Source organism: Anser cygnoides, chromosome 3 (genome assembly GCF_040182565.1).
Source record: "Anser cygnoides isolate HZ-2024a breed goose chromosome 3, Taihu_goose_T2T_genome, whole genome shotgun sequence".
Classification (NCBI taxonomy): Eukaryota; Metazoa; Chordata; class Aves; order Anseriformes; family Anatidae; genus Anser; species Anser cygnoides.
This window is the reverse complement of record NC_089875.1, coordinates 72294507-72315068: the sequence shown is the minus strand read 5'-3', so window position 1 is coordinate 72315068 and position 20562 is coordinate 72294507. Positions and strand designations below refer to the sequence as shown.

General features: G+C 47.0%; 1 protein-coding gene across 4 annotated transcripts in view; it reads right to left on the bottom strand.

The window, feature by feature from the left end:
- The window catches only part of FYN (FYN proto-oncogene, Src family tyrosine kinase), a 133558-nt gene extending 113314 nt beyond the window's left edge, over positions 1 to 20244 (bottom strand). For 2 of the 4 annotated variants that reach the window (XM_066994410.1, XM_066994415.1), the window contains exon 1: positions 19918 to 20243. The gene's annotated coding sequence lies outside the window, so the exon portion shown is untranslated. Of the gene's footprint in view, positions 1 to 19917 lie in introns of all 4 variants that reach the window. The other 2 variants (XM_066994412.1, XM_066994414.1) reach the window with 2 other exon arrangements.
- Between the last annotated feature and the right edge of the window lie 318 nt (positions 20245 to 20562).

Genomic DNA, 20562 nt, shown 5'->3' with positions numbered 1-20562 from the left:
TGCAAATCCAAGTTCCAGCAAAAGGCTTTCACCTAACCTTTTCTCAGAGCACAGTATAAATGTTTACCCACCTCTCTCAAAATGTCATCACCATCATGTTGGGGACATGCAGAACGGGCAATGAATCAGCTGTTATTAATACAAAAATGTAATGAGCACTAGGCTCTGTTTACCTATTTATTTATTTTCCTCTCTTTAGACTCCTTAAAGTGTATCAAGTGCCCAAATCCTTCTGACCAAGGGCCTGGGGGGATTTTGCTTTTGTATCATAAATTATAAGCTGATTATACAAGCACACCAGGGATTATATGGATCAAATGCTATTTTGTGGCTTTAAAAATATCTTTACTTCAAACAGAAGTCAATCACCAAACAAGATCTCTTCTCCCCTAACCTCTTTCCTTCCTCTCACGATCCTATCCCCTTTGCTTTCAAACAATGAGGTGGTAGGAGCAAAAAAACAAAAGAGGAAACTAAACTCCTCTTTCTCCCAGTAACTAAAATAACTTTTCAAAATTCTATCTGATAATTTATCAGGCCTGTTGTCTTTAGTTTAAAAATCATCATGACACTCAAAACCAGAATTTTTAAAAAGGCAAAGAACTTAACTTTTCCTTTCTATTGCTATTTATAAAATTTGGCTGGCTGCAACATTGCCAGCTATTCAACAGTTGCCTTTATGCATAATATTTCTTTGTACAGTAGAAATGATGAAAAAATTCAATTCACGTTTAACAAAAGGGTTCATTTACAAACACCTCATTTACCAAGTAAAGGCTGTATTTAGCTGCTTCTTTGCGTGTCTTCTGTGCATCCTATAATCCCGCTTAACAGCACAAGTGCATTTCATAATATTCTATTACCCCCACTGCAGGCACTCCAGATATTTATACATTTCCCTCAAGTCTTTTGCTGAGAGTCAGAAAAGGATGATGACTCGATGAGCTTGTGCTCTGACAAACAGGGGGGCCTCCAAACAGCTTTCAGAAGTGTTTTGCCACTTATTTTTAAGCAGAAGATACGCTAGGTTATGAAATTGAGAAAAATTTACCTGGGAGTATTAACTCTCAAATGAGAGGAGGGAAATGGGATCACAGAGCTGGAGCTCTTCACAGAAATGCGTGAAAAGTGATGGTTAATTAAGATCGCGCTGATAAGTGCCAAAAGTCAAGTTCTCAATTTCCCCTGCACCTTCCAAATATAATTGGGCTTAAAATAAAGCACAGTAACTGTGCTGACATACGTGGCGTTGCTTGTTTACGTTCTGACTTTCCTTTGTGTTACCTGGAATGGACAGTAAGTTTTAATATATCACAATTAAAGAGCTGTTTTACATTATTTTTAACTGCAGAGTTATGGGGTTCTTAGCATAATACAGACCAGGCTCTTAACTATTAGTGTTTGAAAAAAAAAAAAAGCCTCTTTGAACATCTAAAAAGCACGTGCTATGAGCCAGACAATTAGAAAAACAGAAGTTTTAAGATCCCCTAGGGTCCCAGCCTTCCTCTCCTTACAAAGCACAGCTCCTCTAACCCACCCAGGTGCCTCACAAAGCCGACCTGAGGCTCAGACCCTTTCTTTTTCACCCGTCCCACCAGAAGGAACACAGATGAGAAGCCTGCCAACACCCACCTCTGTAACAGCACCGAATTTCCATCCTGCGCTCTGTCTGCCTGGTTTCACGCTCGCACAAAGGCCGGTTTGTCATCTTTGCCACAAGCACTGCGTGCACCAGCAAACGAGCATGGTTCACAAGTGCTGACTTGCAGCACGGGCGAGCAGCGAGACCTCTGTTTACCCGGTGTGTTACTTCACATGCGGGCAACGCAAAGCCGCGCGCCCCAGCTCTCAGCGTCCCACACCTCACCAGAGGTTTGCATTCAAGGACCAATTACACCGCTCTGCACGACAGAAATGCAAATGGTACAAATGGGGTGCACAAACCTACATCTCTCCGGAGCTGCTCCTGGTCACGCTGCCTTCGTTCACCTGCCCTCTCCCAGCTGGCCCCTGGCTTCACGGCGATGCAGCTCTTTGGTACGTGAGCATGCAGAGAGGTTTCCGCAAGAGTCCTGTCTCCTTCAGTGCCTAACGACTGGTACTTACTCAGTGTCGTCATTTAATTTCTTTTTTTTTTTTTTTAAATATATATATATATATATATATCTTTATATACAGACTACTATTCCCAGCCTGCTCTGAACACAAAACAAGTTTACTCATGGGTCCCCGCAGAGCTCAGCACTCGAGTTTTTCCTCACAAAGCGTGCATTTTTTTTCTTACAGCATCCTAAGACACCAGGAGCATTATTGGCACTTTATGACAGGAACTGACAGAGAGAAGATAAATTCAAAAGTGCCCTTTATTTAGGTGCCCAGTCGGAGACAAATGGGGCCTGACTATTCAGTACACTCAGAGCAATGAGTCCATTGACTTCGTTTGCAGTTGCATGTACTCAACACCCCTCCAGTCACCCCGTAGCCTATTAGCGTGGGTGCACAGGGAAAAATCAGTCACTTTTCATAACTGTGTGCTGAAGCAGATTTTGTCCCCCAGATGCCTGGCAGATCCTGTCTTTTTCCCTCCCACAAACTTCGCCGCCTCCTTCTTGTGGCAGCTCCCAGCTCCTGCAGCAGGTTACGCCGTGGTTCTGCAGAAACCCATCTCCCGGGCTCGGTCGCTGTCTGGAGCAATCTGCTGGTCCGGCAAGGGAAGCGAGGATCCTGACGGGCCAAAAGCCCACGATCACACCATACAACCACAGACCATACACACACCCTGACGCTGCAAATGCTTCTCCGTCCTCGGCTTCAGAAAAAAAATCATGGAAATGTTCTTTGAAATGAGGCTATTTTAAGACTGTTAAAAGCAAACTAACCTTTCCCATCCCCAGAGGAATGTTCATCACATGAGTGCCTGTGATTAATCAGCAGGCTGATGCACAATCTCTCCTGTTTAAGCTCAGGGAGAAACTGAAAACTTCGTGCTGCTTTTGCCTCTGTGCTAGCCAGAAAGGAGGGGCGGCGGTGGTCGCGGGGCACACAGCGCTACATTTACTGACAGATTTCATGGGTTTTTGTTACCAGCAGATGGAAAAAAAGCCCTCAAATCCTCAGCTCAATTACCTCCACAGCCTAGGGGAAGGAAAAAAAAAAAGTCCAGTGGGTAAAGGTTTCTCTCAGCCCAATGGTGGTCTCCTTGCCCAAGTAATCCGAATCAGACGAACCAAGACTTCTTCCTCAACCTGCCTGAAGGTCTTTTCCATGCCTTGGCCTACGCAGAAAGGCTAGAGAAATCAGCAAAGTTAATCAAAAAGGGAGAAAACGGGAAGGGTGTACACTCTCAGCCTTGAAAGAAGGAAAAGGGTGTTACAAGGACGCAGACTTTGCCCATAGTGGCAGGGTATTTTGCTAGCATAAGTAATGCGCACAGGGATGTACAGATGAGCTTTCAGGACTGACGTCCTCTCAGTCTTCCCGTTTCTCCACGTATGCTGAAGTTAGTAGAGATGCTCTGTACGGAGCAGTAAGCTGGATATTAGGAGAAGCTTTCCAACCACTGACGTGTAGAAGAGAGCAGCGGTGGGAGATGCCCATGCCTTGAGGTCTCTAAGAAAGGGTTAGGCTAAGAGAGGTCACCAACAGCCTGAGTTCGCTTTGTCCTAACTCTGACCATGAGAAGTGCAGTGACTTAAGACCCCTTCCCTGCCCCAAGTTCCTACAACGCACAACTTTGTGCCACTTACCAAGGCTTTTCTTAGAAATGCAAGATGCAAAAACTCACTTTGCATCCAGCCGCCCTTATTTCAACATGCCCGTGTGCTTTGTGGTTTAAGACCTAGCCTGAGTCAATGCAGATTTAAATACATGCATGTTATGGCAGTACTGGATACAGACGGCGCGAAAAGCCAAGTGAGATATTTGGTAGAGATTACGGGCAGCACCCCTCCCACCTAGCACCCATTACTGCGCTGCTGCTGCAGCCAGGGAGCTCGGACACGTGTTTGTAAGTGGGCTGGCAACAGAAGACTATTATTTTCCTCTTTGCCATACCAGTACTTAGGAAAAACAATTTCCCTTACAGAAGCAGTAGGTTATTAGCACAGACGTATTGGCAATACTTTGAGCAGCAACGCTTCTCTGAACACTTTGCTCTCCTTCCGAGTGTATCAAGTCTTTCTTGAAAAGCAGCAGAGCTACTGCAACTACACGTTCCTACCTCTGAAGTAGCTGCAAAATGATCTGTTCTGGACATGTACGAGCAGCCCACACAAACATACAACACTGGGAAGATTACAAAAACAAATGAGTGTGTACAGCTCGCTTTCTTCCAGACTCTTAGCAGTCCAGGTAAAGACGACTGGGAAGAAAGGAACAGGTTTTGCCAGACGTGAGCAGCCACAGCTCAGGGTGCCATCGTCTCCTCCGCAGCGAGGGCAGGTTTTCTGTGTCCACGCCGTAGGTGCCTGCAGCTCGGTCAGCCTGTATAAGCAGAGGAACCAAGTTCCTCACCCCCCAAAACTGCAGCAATAGTTTTCTTCCTCAGCCTCCGTTCCTCCTTCCTTCCTTTTCCCTAGAGGCCGTGTTTATCCTGAAGCCCAGTAAAAGCAGAAAAAGCCGGTCTGCTGTTGAAAACACAGCACAAATTCAAAGCGTCAGAAGCCTGATGCTCGCAGAGGAAAGGGCTAAGCCTAGCCAAAGCTGCTAGATTAAGAGGCAGCGAGGGAAACCTCAGCCTAGAAACTGAACGGAAAAGTTGTGCCTTTCCTCTCTCTTCAGACCCAGCCCTCTCTTACACTAAGCAGTCCCCACGATTGTCACTGAACTGGGGCAGGGAAGCCCTGTAAGGGCCCCGGCAGACAACTCCTGGAAAGGTGAAGGGAAGAGTTGCAAACAAACCTTCACTTTTAAGGATGTTAAAAATCCCTATACCTGGGAAGAAGGGATTGAAAATTAATGTGACATATTCTGCATGTTAACCTCATGAATGTAAACTTAGTAAGGCATTACTTCTGGTTACACGCAAGTTGACCAATTTTCCGTCAGACTTCAGAAGGCACATTCCTCAGACACAGATGCCTTCAATTCCCACTGCTGAAACGCTGCAGCTGGCTGGTAGAGCAAGCTGGTGAGGTTCCTGGGTATGCCTAGAAGGCAAACTGGTTATCAGTTTTTAAAATCCTTTATTTTCTTTTTTTCTTTTTTTTTTTTTTATTTTACCACTGCTAGTTGAAGTGGCTTGTGGTTTTGTTCGTTTCTGTTATAAAAAAAAAAAAAAGATAAACCTTCATCTGCTCATGAAAGACCTGATAAATAGAGGTCTAATGACAATGACTCTGTCTTTAAAACTTTTATTTCTTTAGAAATAAAGGTCACTGAATTTAAAAGCCAAGCTACAAGCCCTGGGCCAATGAAGCTTTGCTTCCTACAGATGCGTCCCTTCCCTGCCCTCCCTTCCTGGCCCTGGGATCCCTCGGCCTTCCCTTTCATCTACTCTTTCCTTCCACGTCTCCTGACACCCTAAAGAGATGAGAAAACACCTACGGCTGGTCGAGCAAAACCTACGTGCTGATTTGGTTTGGCAGCCGTCAGCGGTCTGACAGCCCAACGCACCGAGTCCGACTGTCCTTCGAGGAGGGTTAAGAGCAGAGCCCACGAAGACAACTCACAGCCAGCCTCAAATCTGCTCCCAGGGAGCAAGAGGAAGCCATGAAAGTGGCACAAAACCTGAAAGTACTCATTATGGAGACCTGAAGAACTTACTCTACTTCATACTATTAGGCTTAGTTTGATAAAAATTCTTCCTAAAGCAAGCAAAGTTGTACATACGGAAAAAGCGAAATGGTATTAAAAAGCCCAAGCAACAACAACAACAGCAAAACCCTAACCCACAGGTGCCAACGAGGCACTTAAAATTCATTTGGGGAATTCTGGCAACTCATCACAAATGAGCTCTAATAGGAATACCAAAATTAGTTCAGCAGTTTCTCGCTGAACATAAAGAAAAAATAAAACTGAAAAATAAAAATGTCAAGAACTACTGCCAAGAAGGCTTACGCTGCTTTTCAGAGCTCAGCCACTGCTAAGTAGTACAAACCATCACTGACATCTCTTTCTTCTTCAGTCAAAAAAGGGGTCAGATTCCTTCTTAAAGATGTTTTTCCCACAAAAGAAAATCACAACAACAACAAAGAAAAAAAACTGTTAAAAAACAAGTTATCTACATACACAGGCCATTGCATAAACTGTTACCTCTGGTGCAAGCATGTGACACATATGCAGATGTAAGTACTCCAGCAATGCTCATTTGCAAAATGAGGTTTTAGAGATTACTTTTTAGAAACCTCCTCTTCCATCCCTGTTTTTTTTTTTTTTTCCCTTTAAATACATTGTATCCCTTGCTTTGGGTCTTTAGCAGATGTGGTAACTGGTTTCCAGGTGCTAGGAAGTAATTCCTGACAAGACTGACACTTGGAAATCTCGACAAGAAACGAATCAGAGGAAATAAGGAGCCAACTCAGAAGGGCAGCCAAAACGTGATGTGCTCAGGGGCAAAAACTAAGAAACCTCATTTCAAGCAGCAAACCACCACAAGTTTGTCAGAGAATAAAGTCATGAGATGACGGGAAAAAAATCTGACTCATATCTATAATATTAGAGGAACGTTTCTGACTTTTGTTCATGCACAGATTGCATGAAGACAGCGGGTGTACCTGACCAGCCCAAGGCCAGCTCTTCTGGAAGACACATGCATCCTGAGGAAGGTACGGGGTATTTTGGCAGGGAGGCAGTCTGGTGAGCCTGTCTGCTAGGGCAACGCTGACATTGCCCTAACAAGTGCAAACAGAGGAGAGAAAGAGTTTTTAAATTACTTATTCCTTCTAAACATACGTTGGGATGACCTCAAGTGCTTCATCCTGAGCAATACCCTGATCTTGCCATTCCTTTTATAGAGACCTTTGTTTTGTTTCTTCTTTATTTTTTTTTTTTATTTTTTTTTTTCCAGAGAGATTAAACACAATATACAAAGAAGTCAGTGTGTTGTTTGGAAGCACCTGCCAACATTAACAAAAGAAAAAAACGGAGAACATTTGAAGGATCGGCCTCTATCCCACCAGTCCACGTACCAGCGATTTCCTAACAGCGTGTGTTAGCCCCAGCTCAATGCTAACAACTAGCCTTCCAGACAGCCCAGTGAAAATGCATGTATCAGGCACATATGAAAAATACCTGAGTCACGCTGGTGGAACTTAACTCCAGCCTGATTTGAATATCTTAGATTTAATTAGAAGGTGTTAACGAGAGCACAAACACACGTATTCCGTAGGAGGCAGCAGCGTTTGAGATGCTCAGCGGCAGCTACCACCAGCCTGGACGTGAGCACAGCCTCCTTTCCAGTACTGCTGGTTGTACCATTGGGAAGCTCCCAGCTCTAGCCCGCTCTCCCTCCTCTCAAAAACCACCAAAATATTTAAATGCCTGGGGTTGGTAACGCTTGGTTCCAGTCCTGTCACCGCCCAGGTTTTACTCAAATGAGCGTTCAGGGACAGGATGCAGGAGACTGTAGGCGCTGGCATTATCTGGAGTGGGTATTAACCTCCTGTGCTCAGTGCTGGTGCCTTATCTCCCAGGGTTTCTACCAAGAGAATGTATTTTATATTCATCAGAGAAGGACATCTTTTGCAACTTCTCTAGTTTGCTAACAATAACCTAAATTGTTTTGCATAACCCGCTTAAACAAATATTAACTACAAGCTGATATACATCCCCCTCATCTTCCCACTGAAACTATTTTACTCAAGCTGCCGCTGAACACCAGAAAGCTCGTGAGCTTCTCGGGCGAATTAAGTCAAATCTGGAACAAAAATCTGAAACACTTTAAACTCTCAGCATCTCCCCCACGGGAGCTTGCATATAGCACAAAGCCGCCCTAATTTCTGACTCAAAGAAAGCAAATAAATAGAAGAGGCTTTTCTGTTCTTGAAGGAGCACGCACCCTCTTGAGACAGGCGACCACACCTGAGCAGCCACAACGATGTTCTCCAGCACTGCTCACGGGCTCTGGGGAAGATCCGGGTTCCTGAGGGGTCCACGAGGGGCCATTTATTACAGCCTACAGGCAGAACTCCCCATTTCACCACAGAATACAGGGATCTGGTCAGTAGTGAGCCTCAGCTTGGCGTATAGCTACCTCATATTGTTCTTCAGCTGTGCAATGATGTCCGGATAACCCAAACAAGCTACGGTATGTAAGGCTCATTGCCATACTAAAAGGGGCTTCTTAGTCACCTCTGAGTCCTATTCAATGTAACCTACAGTGACAACTGTATGGAGTAAAAATATACAACTAATTCTCTGGGGTAGGGCAAAAAATAATCCACTTTTTATTTTTTAATCGCCGTGAATATAAGCAGTTCTGCGGCATTATGGTCGGAGCATTCGAGGCATCTATTAGTTCGAGGATAAACAGCTCGGTGGCGTGGGAGACGGCGTGATCTGAGGGTAATGAAAGGGAGGTAAGCGACAGAGGAGGCTGAGGTAAACAGGCATGAGGGCAGGATCGCTGAAAGCAGGGTTATGGGAAAATGTGCAAAAAGACCTGAGACAGAATCACAGAATGGTTTGGGCTGGAAGGGACCTCTGAGACCACCTAATTCCAACCCCCTGCCATGTGCAGGGACACCTCCCACCGGAGCAGGTTGCCCAGGGCCCAGCCAACCTGGCCTTGAGCACCTCCAGGGACGGGGCATCCACAGCCTCTCTGGGCAGCCTGTGCCAGGGCCTCACCACCCTCTGAGTGAAGGATTTCCTCCTAACATCTATTCTAACCCTACCCTCTTTCAGTCTTAAGCCATCCCCCCTTGTCCTGTCACTGCACTGCCTGACAAAGAGTCCCTCCCCAGCTTCCCTGTAGGCCGCCTTTAGGCACTGGAAGGCCGCTGTAAGGTCTCCCCAAAGCCTTCTCTTCTCCAGGCTGAACAACCCCAAATCCCTCCGTCTGTCCTCATAGTAGAGGTGCTCCAGCCCCTTGATCGTCCTCGGGGCCCTCCTCTGGGCTTGCTCCATCATGTCTATTTCTCTTTCGTGCTGGAGGCCTGACTGCCACAGCCAGTGTCATGGAGGTTGTAATAATACTTTAAAAAGTAAACATAGTGGCAGCAACAGCCAAAATAGAAAGAGAGACTTCCACAGCTTTTAGGGAGCCAGAATTTCCTGAACTAAGAGCTTGCATTACATTAAAGCATGCATACGCACGTGGAAAGTTTATGCCTTCCGCTGCTCTCCCACAGCACAGCAAGAAGACTTCTGAGCCAAGTGATGTGAGCCACACACACCTTGAAGCAACAGCAACTGCAGGACGAATCCCACACACAGGTTTGGTGGTGGTTGTGGGTTTCTCTGTTATTTCAACTGCTTTGCTTTTTTTTTTTTCTCCCTCCAAGCAAATGTACGTGTAAGTACTCAAACTGTTAATCATAATGTTTTCATTTTGTGTTTAAAAACATACATTAAAAAAAAATCAGAGATGATGAAACCTTCAAAAAGCACAGACTCCAGCAAGTCACAGGCACTTCAGGCACCAACAACAATGCAACACGCAATGCCTAAGTCTCAGAAATCCAGTGGGTAAGAAACCCCTTCTGGATTTACTACAATTGTAAGCAGGTGTTATGGGGCCCCAGTTCCCACGAGGCTCATCTGGGTGGCACATCTGTTATTTCAGTCCTCATCTTTGTTAGCAAACATTAAAGAAGGTAACTTGTCTAGTAGCTAAGGTACTGCGAGGAAAAACAGACACATTGTGTGAATTCAGTTTGTCGTGTGCGTTGTTTACTATGCATTTTCCTCACTGTTTTACTGAAATAATCAAGGCAATAACATCTTATTGCTTCAGGTTATACTGCTGCATGCAGCGTGAAAGGCCGGTGCAAAAACTCACTACAGGGAAATGGAAAATGTTACAGTTCTGTGTATGTAAACACTGGCTGGGTTATCTGCTTCATTTCATTCGAGCAAGGCCCTGTCTCAGCTCCAGCTCTGAGGTGACAGGAAGCCTACGAGCACTCCAGTGATACAGCTCCTCAGCAAGGGAAAGGTGACAGCAGCTGAAGACCTGGCTCAAAATAAGCCACTTAATTAGGCGGCAGGTGGAGGGAGGTAATTATTCCCCCTATATAGTGCTTGTGAGACCACATCCGGAGCGCTCAGTCTGGGTTGGGGAACACTGGGAAGAGAAAGATTGACGCACTGGAGTGGGTCCAGAGGATGGCCACCAGGATGCTGGAGCGGTTGGTGGATGAGGACAGATGGAAGGAGCTGGGTTTGTGTGGTCTGAGAAAGAGGAGGCTGAGAGAGATGGGGGGAGCATCTCTGTCCAAACGCCCAGCGGGCGGTGGAGGAGAAGCTGACGCCAGATTCTTCTTAGAGGCACACACGAAGTGGCAAGGAACAACAGACTCGAGTGGCACCGGGGGAAATTCCTGCTGGAGAGTAAGGAAAAAAAATGTTCACAATGAGAGGGATTGTGCCCTTGAACGCGCTGCCCAGAGAGGCCGTGTAACCTCCGCCCCTGGAGATACTCAAAACCCAACCGGATGAGGCACCAGCCTCTCAGTCAGACCCAGCCTTGAGGTCAGCCCTGTTCTGCGAATGGAGATGTTTTCCAGAGGTTCCTTAAGCCTCAACTCTTCAGTGATTAAATTTTAAAAGGAAGAATAACACTTCTCAGAGGAGCTGGAAGGACTATTAAGAAGTAGTTTAATAGAAGAACTATTAAAAAGTAATTTTAGCAGACAAGTCTGTTAGCTCTAGAGAGCTCAGTCACAAAGAAGCTGTTACAATATGATTGCAGGAAGAAAAAACAAGAACAAAAAACAACTGCAGGTGATTGTTCCCTTAAAACAGAACAAAGTTTTCGGTGTTTTTATTTTTTTTTTCTTCCCTAGGTTCAAAGCATGATATCAGAGTCCAAAGCTACAAACTTGTCATGATAGGCACAGTTTAGCAAGTTCCCATACCAACAATCATACAGCAAATCTACATAATGTGGTTTCACTGTCATTTTCAAGATATTTTCTCAGAAATTATGCTTGAGTGACAACATACTGCTGATTATGGAAGAAACTCATATTGCAGTTTGGGGTGACCACCTTATTGCCAAATACAGATCTTATTTCGTTTGTACAGTTGTTTATACCTGCATTATCTCGAGATCTGTGATATTTCTCCGTAGGAAGAGGGTGTTAACAATAGTCTGGTTACACCAAGAAATCCATAGAAATGTATTAACACTTCAAAACTAAATTTGAGACGAGCAATCCTAAACCAGTTTACTTTCAAAAGCCGAGACTCATCAAGAGAGGGACTCCTATAGCACTCTGCCACTTTTGTGGCAATATAATTTGAATGGCTAGTCCATCCTTCTTCTAAAAAAAAAAAAAAAAAAAGACTGAAAATAACCACTGCATACAAGTGTAGCACCATGTCATTTTAAAGCTTGTGGGTAGCTGTTACAGATGGAGCTTCCTGAGAATATAATCACTCTTCTTCAGTGGGGCAGATAACATATAAATAGAAGAGAGTTTCTCCATAGTTTAGCACTATTTTTTTTAAACTAGTTTGAATAGTCTTTGGTGCTGTGAAAATGAACATTTATCTAGTTAATCCACTCTTTCAGGCCTTTTCACCCATGCCTCTTCTTTTTTGTGTCAAAACCAAGTAAAGCACAGCCTCTCCAGCACCAGGCCGTGCTGTGCAGACACACTCTCAGTAACTAGCACCCAGTCTCTGGGGCCCTGGACGTGGTGCAGGCACGTCAGTGTGGTTCTGCTCCTGGACTGCTGGGGATACCCCGGTTCTCACCCACGAGCTCCTCTGTTCACAACTGCAGCGATGTGGCTGTGCATCCAACCCTACCCGGGGAAGTACAAAGAAAGCAACGCTTTTTTTTTGATCTACCCTCCACGTTCAGCTCCAGATTATTCTCAGCATGTCTTGCTGTGCCACGTTAGCTCTAGCAGACAGCAACTGGTTTTACTAAGACACAAGCTTACAAGGCAAATAGTAAGAGTTGATCACAAAAGCAAAATTTCACTGGCTTGTTCAACATCTACAGCCATACACAGTCAGCTTCATAAAGCAGAACTAATTATTTTGCATGGGGGAGAAAAACAAAACAAGAAGCAGCCAACCAGCCTAACCTTTCAACAGTTCAAACCAACACTTGCTAAAAACATGGCAAGAGCAAAGACAAGGTCACCTCACCCTTGAAGTCACTGAATCACGATAATGCTACAGGAAGCCCACAACTTAAAAAAAAAAAAAAAAAAAAAAGCCTGTAGAAGAAAAATGGTTTTTAACCTCTCACAAGAGTGGCAGCAAATCGCTCTGAATGTCGAGTCATCAGGCAGCGCATAGCCATCGATGCTCTTGCTGTTCTGCCTGCGATGACTGGGCAGGAGGAAGAGGCAAAACAGCCTCCTTACGCACTTTGTCCCCAGCCGTATTTGTTCGTTTTTGGCAGCCCCACTTCAACATTAGGACAACAAGTTCTCCAGTTTTTAAGCGTGTCAGTAATGCTGCCCTAAGCAAGAAAGACAGTCAGTGCCTGCCTCCTACTTCCTCCAGTGCACACAAGGTAATTTTTGACCTTCAGATGTAAAAGGCATTTCTCCTCCACAATGTTACATCATTTGGTGGCTCTCTTCTCAGCCAAACCTTTGGGTTCATTACATTTCCTACAGAAGGAAAACTCCAAGAGCGGTGCTCAAAAGAAATTAGAGCCAACACTACGCACATTTTTGAGAGCACACAGACTATTACACTGAGAGTTAAATCTGGTTCTTCAGTTAGCCATCTGTTGTACACTGACCTTCTGTGAATTACAGGGAAAATTCAAAACCCAGTTGCTATTCCTCCTCACCAGTCCAACGTATCAGGTCTTGTGAATATAAGGTCACTGACTATTCACAGACACCTGGAAAACTTCATATTTGGAACTGCATATTCAGCTGGATGCTTTACATGAAAGGTATGAATGGCATCAGAGAGCGGGCCATCAAAAGGATTATTTAAATATAGTTTTATTCCTTCCTTAGTAGTGAAAGCAGCAAAACATTATCAGTGTATTTGAAAATGGGATCTGGGACCTTTCTTACAGAAATCACCAATTCAAATGCTGCTTGGGGTGACAACGACCAGAAATGCCATCTATTGCCTACTTATATCCAAACTCCAGAAAGAAGTTTAGAAATTTTCATTTACTTTCCAGGAAGGCAGAGAGGCAACAGAATAGGCATTTCTGCAGGTCTTCAGAGAAAAATCTTACTGAACATGGGGTGGGGAGGTGGCTCCCTCTGAAATCTCGTTAGTGACTGCTGTTAACCACTTGTGCAAGAGCACAGTAAATGTGACTGGGAAACAGTGTCCCAAGCAACTTCAACCTCTTAACTTGTTTTCTGAAGGAGAAAATAAGTGATCAATAGGGAAAGCAAAGGACTATTGCATTGCAAGAAACTGGGAGAGGGTAGAAAAAAAAAGAAAAAAGCTTGTGGTGACCGAGTACTGCTCCTGTCATCTTCTCCCAGAAGCCAGCACGTGGTTATTACCTCTAACTGCACAGAATTCAGACCTGCCCCTTTCCAAACATTCTCAGCATACAGTGACAGCGTGCACGAGGATCTGTCCACAGGGAGGTCTAAAAACATGCAAGAGGTCATTAACCTCACCATAAAAAGAGAAACCAACAGAACACCATTAACCTCACCACTAAAAACAAACACGGGCCTCTCATACAGTTTAAGACACAAAACAGCCCAAGATCCAACTCCGAAAAATAGAGGTTTTCATTCCAAGTCACAGAGCTGCATTTTTCCTGGAAAAACGTATCGTTGCTTCCTAGCAAGAGGTTGCCCACAAAGAAAAACCCAGTCAGAGCAGCAAACAAATATTCTGTCCTTCAGTGGGGCGAGAGCTCCTTTCTCTTACCCCTGCTCTCCTCTCCTGGGGGAGCAGCACCTGGCTATAGGATGCAACCAGATCTACCCTGCAACTATCTGGTCCTACGCTGAGGATTAAGAGATGACCGGGTATGGGACGAAAAAAATACTTCTGTGTGAAAGTGATACAAACCCAGGAGTTAAGAAGTAGCAGACAAGCTTCTGCTGTATTTTTCAGGGGAAGGCCACAGTCAAGCAAGCCCTGAAAGTAGCAGGATGTTGGTTGATACAGATAGCTACTGTCCTCAAGTTTTGTGCTGGCTAAAAAGAGCTACAGGCAGCCTGCGAGCACCCGTACTGTACGTCTCAGCGATGGCCCCAAGCACCACACTGCTTCTGGCTGGGGAGCTTTCAGGCCGGGTAGCAGCAGGACTTCCAAGTTACTCTGAGTGAGAGCATCTACCCCTTCAATAATAATACCCAGGGCAATTTTGCAGTTTAAAGACCAGACACAAAAGGGAGGAAAAAACAACATATTTGTAAAAAAAATAAAATTATATATATATATATATAATAAAACTCAATACTCAACTGTACACCAACATCAGAAGTTACGATAGGAACTGTGCGATGGCCCACTCACGGCAGGAAGACCTTCCTAGCTGCCTCTCGAAGTGCTACAGCTGCAAGTCAGAGATGCAAGTTGCACAAAGTGTTCTTCCCCACGCGGGCTGTTCTGTGATAAGGGGGTTGCAAGGTCTTTATGAACACAATGAGCGTGCTTCAAATGAATGATGAAACCTCTTTGTTTAAAAAAAGTGAACTAGTAAAAAAAATGATGAAGTTTAAAGAAGAACAATGCTAGGAACAACCAGATACAGTCATTACAGAACTCTCGTGAAACAGAAAAGTTCTTTAAAAAAAATAACTGAATGGGTATTTAATACTATTTTCACTATCATATCCTGTTTAACTTCTCCATACAGCTTCATCTACCAAAGTGATGCCTGACAAGGTACGAATTAATTGGCAATAATGCTTTCGTCCTGGAGTACACCAAAGCTTAAGGATTATTTTGGTCAATTCTGTTAACAAGGGAAAACTGGAACCGAGAGGAAAAGGCCAATTTCAAACAGAGAAGATATTTCAACTAAGCCTAGCCAATCATTTGAGGTTTCCTCCCTCCTCCTCCCAAAATTGTTAAAACAAAAGTTATCCATGAGTTTAAGTGGTGTGAAACACTTGCCACCCACCCCAAAAGCAATGTTCAAAAAAAAATGTTCGCACACACCCTAGCTTTCTTGGGTCTGCTTCAGCCAATTCTTCACTTAGGCTGTTCAATGTTCCCCCAGCCCAAGTATTTCTCTGCTTCTGCCTATATGTTGTGCTCCTTTCTGGTTACAGCCACTGAGTGCCCAGAGCAGGAGGGGACTAAGAATTTCCCTAGGCTAGAAAAGGCATCCAGTGCCTTCTGTCCCCTACAAAAGCCACCAAAATAAAATAAATAAATAAATAAATAAATAAATAAATAAATAAATAAATATGGAGGGGGAACCCTCTTTGATCCCACCAAATCATTGACACATCACAGCTGCCTTGTATACTTCAACATGAAGAGCATCAGCTAACTTGCACTAAGAATTTAGGCCACCTGCTTAATCAAGTAGGATTTACTACTTAGAGATGCTCTGGAAAATTATAGCATAGAAAAACAAACAACCTCCAGAGGTGCAAGACTTCCTTGAATTGACAGAAGCTCATCTGGAAAACCTGGGGTAACCTCTCCCTGTATAACACTGTCACAAGCAGCATCAGTAGAGCCATTCAAACTGGAATGCCTTTGGTCTCAAAAAGAAAGTGCATTTTGGGAACGGCAACAAAGAAAGATTCACTTTCTACGACAAGCTGACTGCACTCAAGCCATCTAATTCACATCAGCCGATACTGCAAGGCTAGCTTTTTGATGGCTTTTTCAGATGAAAAATATTCACTCAAATGCATGGTATACAAGCAGGAGAACTGGTCAGGAAAAATCTGACAGTCATTCTCTGCAAGACTATTCAGTTCTAGCCACATCTAGAAGCTCCATAAACGTGTTGCTAATTTCATATATACTTAATGGGAATCTTCAATAAAAAGTCAAAATGTCAATGGTTTTATTTTACTCCAAACAGTTGCACATATTTTGAGCTGCAATCCTTCATTTCAGAATGAGTTACAACTCAAAGCAGTCAGAGGCAAGATGAGGTGGCATGTTTTGGTTGACTTGAATTAATCTCATTTTTTCATTTCCTTCAGTGGAAGTGTTGATATTGCTGGGCTTTGTCCCAGTTCCAAGTGAAGGAAAGTTCTGAAAGTTCTTTACAAAATGTCACTGTTTTCCTGCAGCCAATTGTAAGGAGAACAACGTGGCACTTCTCCTTGGCTGCAAATTTCCGTGAGGTCAAGTTGGTCTCTGGTTTCATGGCTCAAGGACATCTCCCACAGACAGGCTTAGCTTTTACCGCTCTCTTTAGCGCCAGGAGTCTGCTTACCTGCACTTAAGAAGCAAGGCTGTGCCCTCAGACTCCACGCACTGACTCCTCCAGGAGCAGGGTACATGGCTCAGAGGCCGCGGAACAACTAACGCCCTGCACCTCTCATCCGGGCCTGACAACTCTCGGTCTAGGAGGAAGTCAGGCACCAAGGGCAAAACCTGCGAGGGGATGCAAATGCTATAAATCCTCCTCCTACACCTGCATGTTTGTCACCTATCGAAATTTCGAGTATTTTTTGTTGCTGGTGGCTTTTTAACCATCTTATCAAAAACAGATTAAGGTTTTTAAATTTTAAGAGCAAGCTGCTGCTGTGCAAAGCGAGATAACCCAGCACGCAGGCAGATGCAGCACTGAAGCTTCCCCTCTTCCTGAGATGTTTTGTTCGGGGTGGCCCCCCAGCATCTCCCTCAGCACTCCGGTGACTCGGAGGTGCTTGTATGATGTCCAACAGCACGTAGAGAGCATCCACATCCCACGCTCAGGGATGCCAAAGTCCGCGGGGCTTGCAAACACCCTTGCAGCAAGGCCTCACGATGCTCCGCACTGAAGCGCACGAATCCTCTTGTGGATTTCACTCAAAGTAAATCGCTGACTTGCACTACACAGATCTGCAGGCCTTTTGTCACCAAAGGAGTCCTTAATTGCTAGATTTCAATGAGACTGCTCGGGTGAATTAGATTTGTCTGGTTCAAGTCCTGTTTAGGGAGTAATGGGTCGAAATTACTTGTGAAGACACTTGTGTGGGAGCTGCAGGGGTGGGAAAGGGTAAAGAGTTATTAATTTTCTTCCTCTTGAAGGTCACTTTGCCAACACACGCTGTCAAAGCAGACCTGCCCATAACACAAATTACAAAGCGCTGGCCATGACAGAAATGAATTCCATTATTATACATTCAAATACCACCCAGGCCGACTTCGGCAGAACTTTACCAAACAAGTTTGGATCGAATATTAATGCGTACCTGAGAGAGCGCGAGGAAGGGAAAACACAAGCATGCAACACATTCTCTCCCTGAAGTTAAAGCCTTCTGACGCGGGAAGACAGCACAGGGAAGATTACTGGCTAAGTAACACTAATGAGGCATAAGATAGCAAACAACTCTAAGTCTTCCTTAACATAACCAAATGCATGGTGCTGTAGATGCATCATATCAGAATGCTACATCGCCGTGGAGGCACTGGACAGTTTTCATGAGTCTCACCACAACTGTATTACCCCATAAATGTACCACAGACCACACCACGTCCAGATTAGCATATTCAGTTTAATTCCGAAGTCCTTTCCGCATCCAACTCCACCCATGCATTTTGGATAACACTATTCAGGCGTTTCATGCAAAGTTATTGTGAAATCTATGGTATGTCAAAAATAACTCCTCAGCAACGCTTTGTCTTTCTTACTCAAACGAAACAGAAATTTGTCAATGGGTCCTAACTTTCAAAGACTCTTAAAACGAAAGGGGTTGATAAGCAACCACCTTCTTCACTTCTGTCTTACCCTGATGGCCACGTCCACATGCCAAAGTTGTTTACCATTCACTGAAGGCGTGTATTTAGTCAACATCAAAACAACTTCCAGAGAAGCCTGTTCAGGGCTTTATACTTAACTGATATTTCATGCCACTACACCTTCCACCAGCAGGTAACATGGAATTTCTGAAACAATGTGCCCGAAGCATAAACCACAAACACCAAAGTCAGTAGCCTACCATTAGACAACCTCACAGGGGAAATTCTTATTTTTGCCAAAGATGAACCTTTCAGATGAGGCACTAATTTATTAGAGGTGGAAAAGAAGCAGGCTTGCAGGCAAACCCGTGAGTCACCTGAAACTTTCAACAAAGTAAGAGCAATCCGCCACCTACTACCAATGAAACACGAATTTTGAAGGAATTAATTGATATTACTTTCTCTTTCTCATCAAATCACAGCTTTGTGAGGAAAAGGGAGTCAAGAAGGAAACCATTGTTCCCCCCGAACTCCCTTTAATTTTTTTTTTTAATTAAAAAGTTTGAGAAGCCATAGACCTACTGACATCCACCGTGCATTACCAGCTTTCTGAGCACGTACACCAACACGCTGCCTGCCTCCTGCCTCGCTGGGGGTAAGGTAACAATCTGCCGCTTCAGAGATACTAAGCGAGCACTCAACTTGAAAAACGAACAAAGAGTGGCTTCTCTCCCTCCCAGGGCTTCCCACTGGGCCCAGCTGTGGCTGAAATGGATACAACCGAATAGTTGGAGACGTTTCCTTCCCTTCCCACTCTGATATTCTTCCTGGGGCTTCCTTTGTTCGCTCACAGAACTTTGTTTGAAGCATGTTGAAGCGTTTTCCCTCCCTCGCTGCGTGACGAGCCCACGCGGCCGGGAGACGGGCTCAGGAGAACCACAGAGGTCCTGCTGGGAGCCCTGCGGCGGGCGTCCGAGCGGACGCGGCTCTCCACTCACATTCTCTGCATTTCGAGCCGGTGGCGTCCCTTCGGCTCACTGTTCCTCCTCGGGGGAGACCGGACGAGTCAACCTTAACGAAAACACCTCCTCTCCCAACACAGAGACATGGGGATCTTCACCTACAATTGTTCTAGGCTTCAGTCGCGGCACGCCAGCTAGACAGATACCGGGGAGAAACAACACGAACCCGAGTTGCGCCTGTGCGGAGGAGATACTGGAAAGTGTTACAGCCGCGGGGATGGTGGAAGGAAGGATGTGGGAGTCACGGAGGTTGTACTCAAGGAGGAAAATGACAAGGTCTCCGAGGCGTTCCCAGCGCCGTGGATATGCCTCACAAGCCCAGTCCGTCCCCACTCGTTCTGTAGCATTTCAAGGCTGGGAGCGGGGCAGAGGAACGGCTGGACAGCCCGGGGGGGGCTCACCTCCCAGCCCGAACCCCCTCCTCCAGCATCTCCCGGCCCTGCCCTCCCCACCGGAGCCCCCTCCGTCAGCGGGGTCCCCGGGGGGGGCTCGGGGCAGCCCGGGGGGGGACGAACAAGGGGCCGGGGGTGGATGAGGGGCCGGCCTCCCCCTGCCACCCCCGGCCATTTCGCGCTGCCCTCGCCCCCTCCGTGCAAGGGGCCTTTGTCAGGGCACCCCACCCCATCCCACAGCGCGGGGGGCACGGCTGCTGCCGTCCCACCCCCCCCTCTCCCCGCAGCCTTTTATTTCGCAGCCACGAATACATCCCCGTGCTGGGGGGGGGGGCGCACGGGGCCGCGCCCCCGGTAAGCGGCGATGCCGGGGGCTGCGGGCAGGGGGCTGCGGGCAGGGGGCCCCCCCCCGCGGTGCCGCCCCCGCGGCTGGGCGCACAAAGGAAGCCCCGCGCCGCAGCATCGCCGCCCCCTCCTCCTCCTCCTCCTCCTCCTCCTCCTCCTCCTCCTCCTCCTCCTCCTCCCCTCTCCTCCCTTCCCCTCCCCGCCCCGCCTCCCCCGGGCGGCGGCCCCCCGGTTACCTGCGGCGGCTCCGCACGCCCGCTCCCATCCTCCTCGCCCCGCTCCCCGGTGCCCCCTGTCCGCGGGCGGTAGCGGCGGTGGCGGCGGCGGCGGCGGCGGCGGCTCCCGCTGCGCTGCGCTGCGCACCCCCGGCGGGCAGAGCAGGGCGGAGCCCGCCGAGCACGGGGACGGGGCTCTCGGGGGAGCTGCGCTGCCTCCGCTCCGCTCCGCTCCGCTGCCGCTCCCGGTGCCGGTGCCGGCCCCGCTCCGCTCCGCCCGGGCGCTCCCCTCCCGCCGGGGCTGCTGACAGATGGCGCAACCGCCCAGCCGCCGCCGCCGCCTCCCCCGCCCGCCGCGCCCCGCCGCGGGGGCGGGCCGAGACTGGCAGCGCCGCCGGCCTATGGGAGAGCGCGGCCCGCGGCCGCCGCCGCTCCGATTGGGCGGCGGAGAGGGGAGGGCGGGGAGAGGGAGGCCGCGCCTCAGCGCCCGCTGCGCGGGGGGGGGGGCAGCGCAGCGCAGCGCCGCCATCTCCGCACCGGCCGCGGGGGGCTCGGGGGGGATGGCAGGGGTGGGGGCTGCTCGGGGCTGCAGCCTGCCCTGATGGGGAGAGCAACCTCAGGCAGATCGGGTTTCTTCACAGAATCACAGAATCGTCTGGGTTGGAG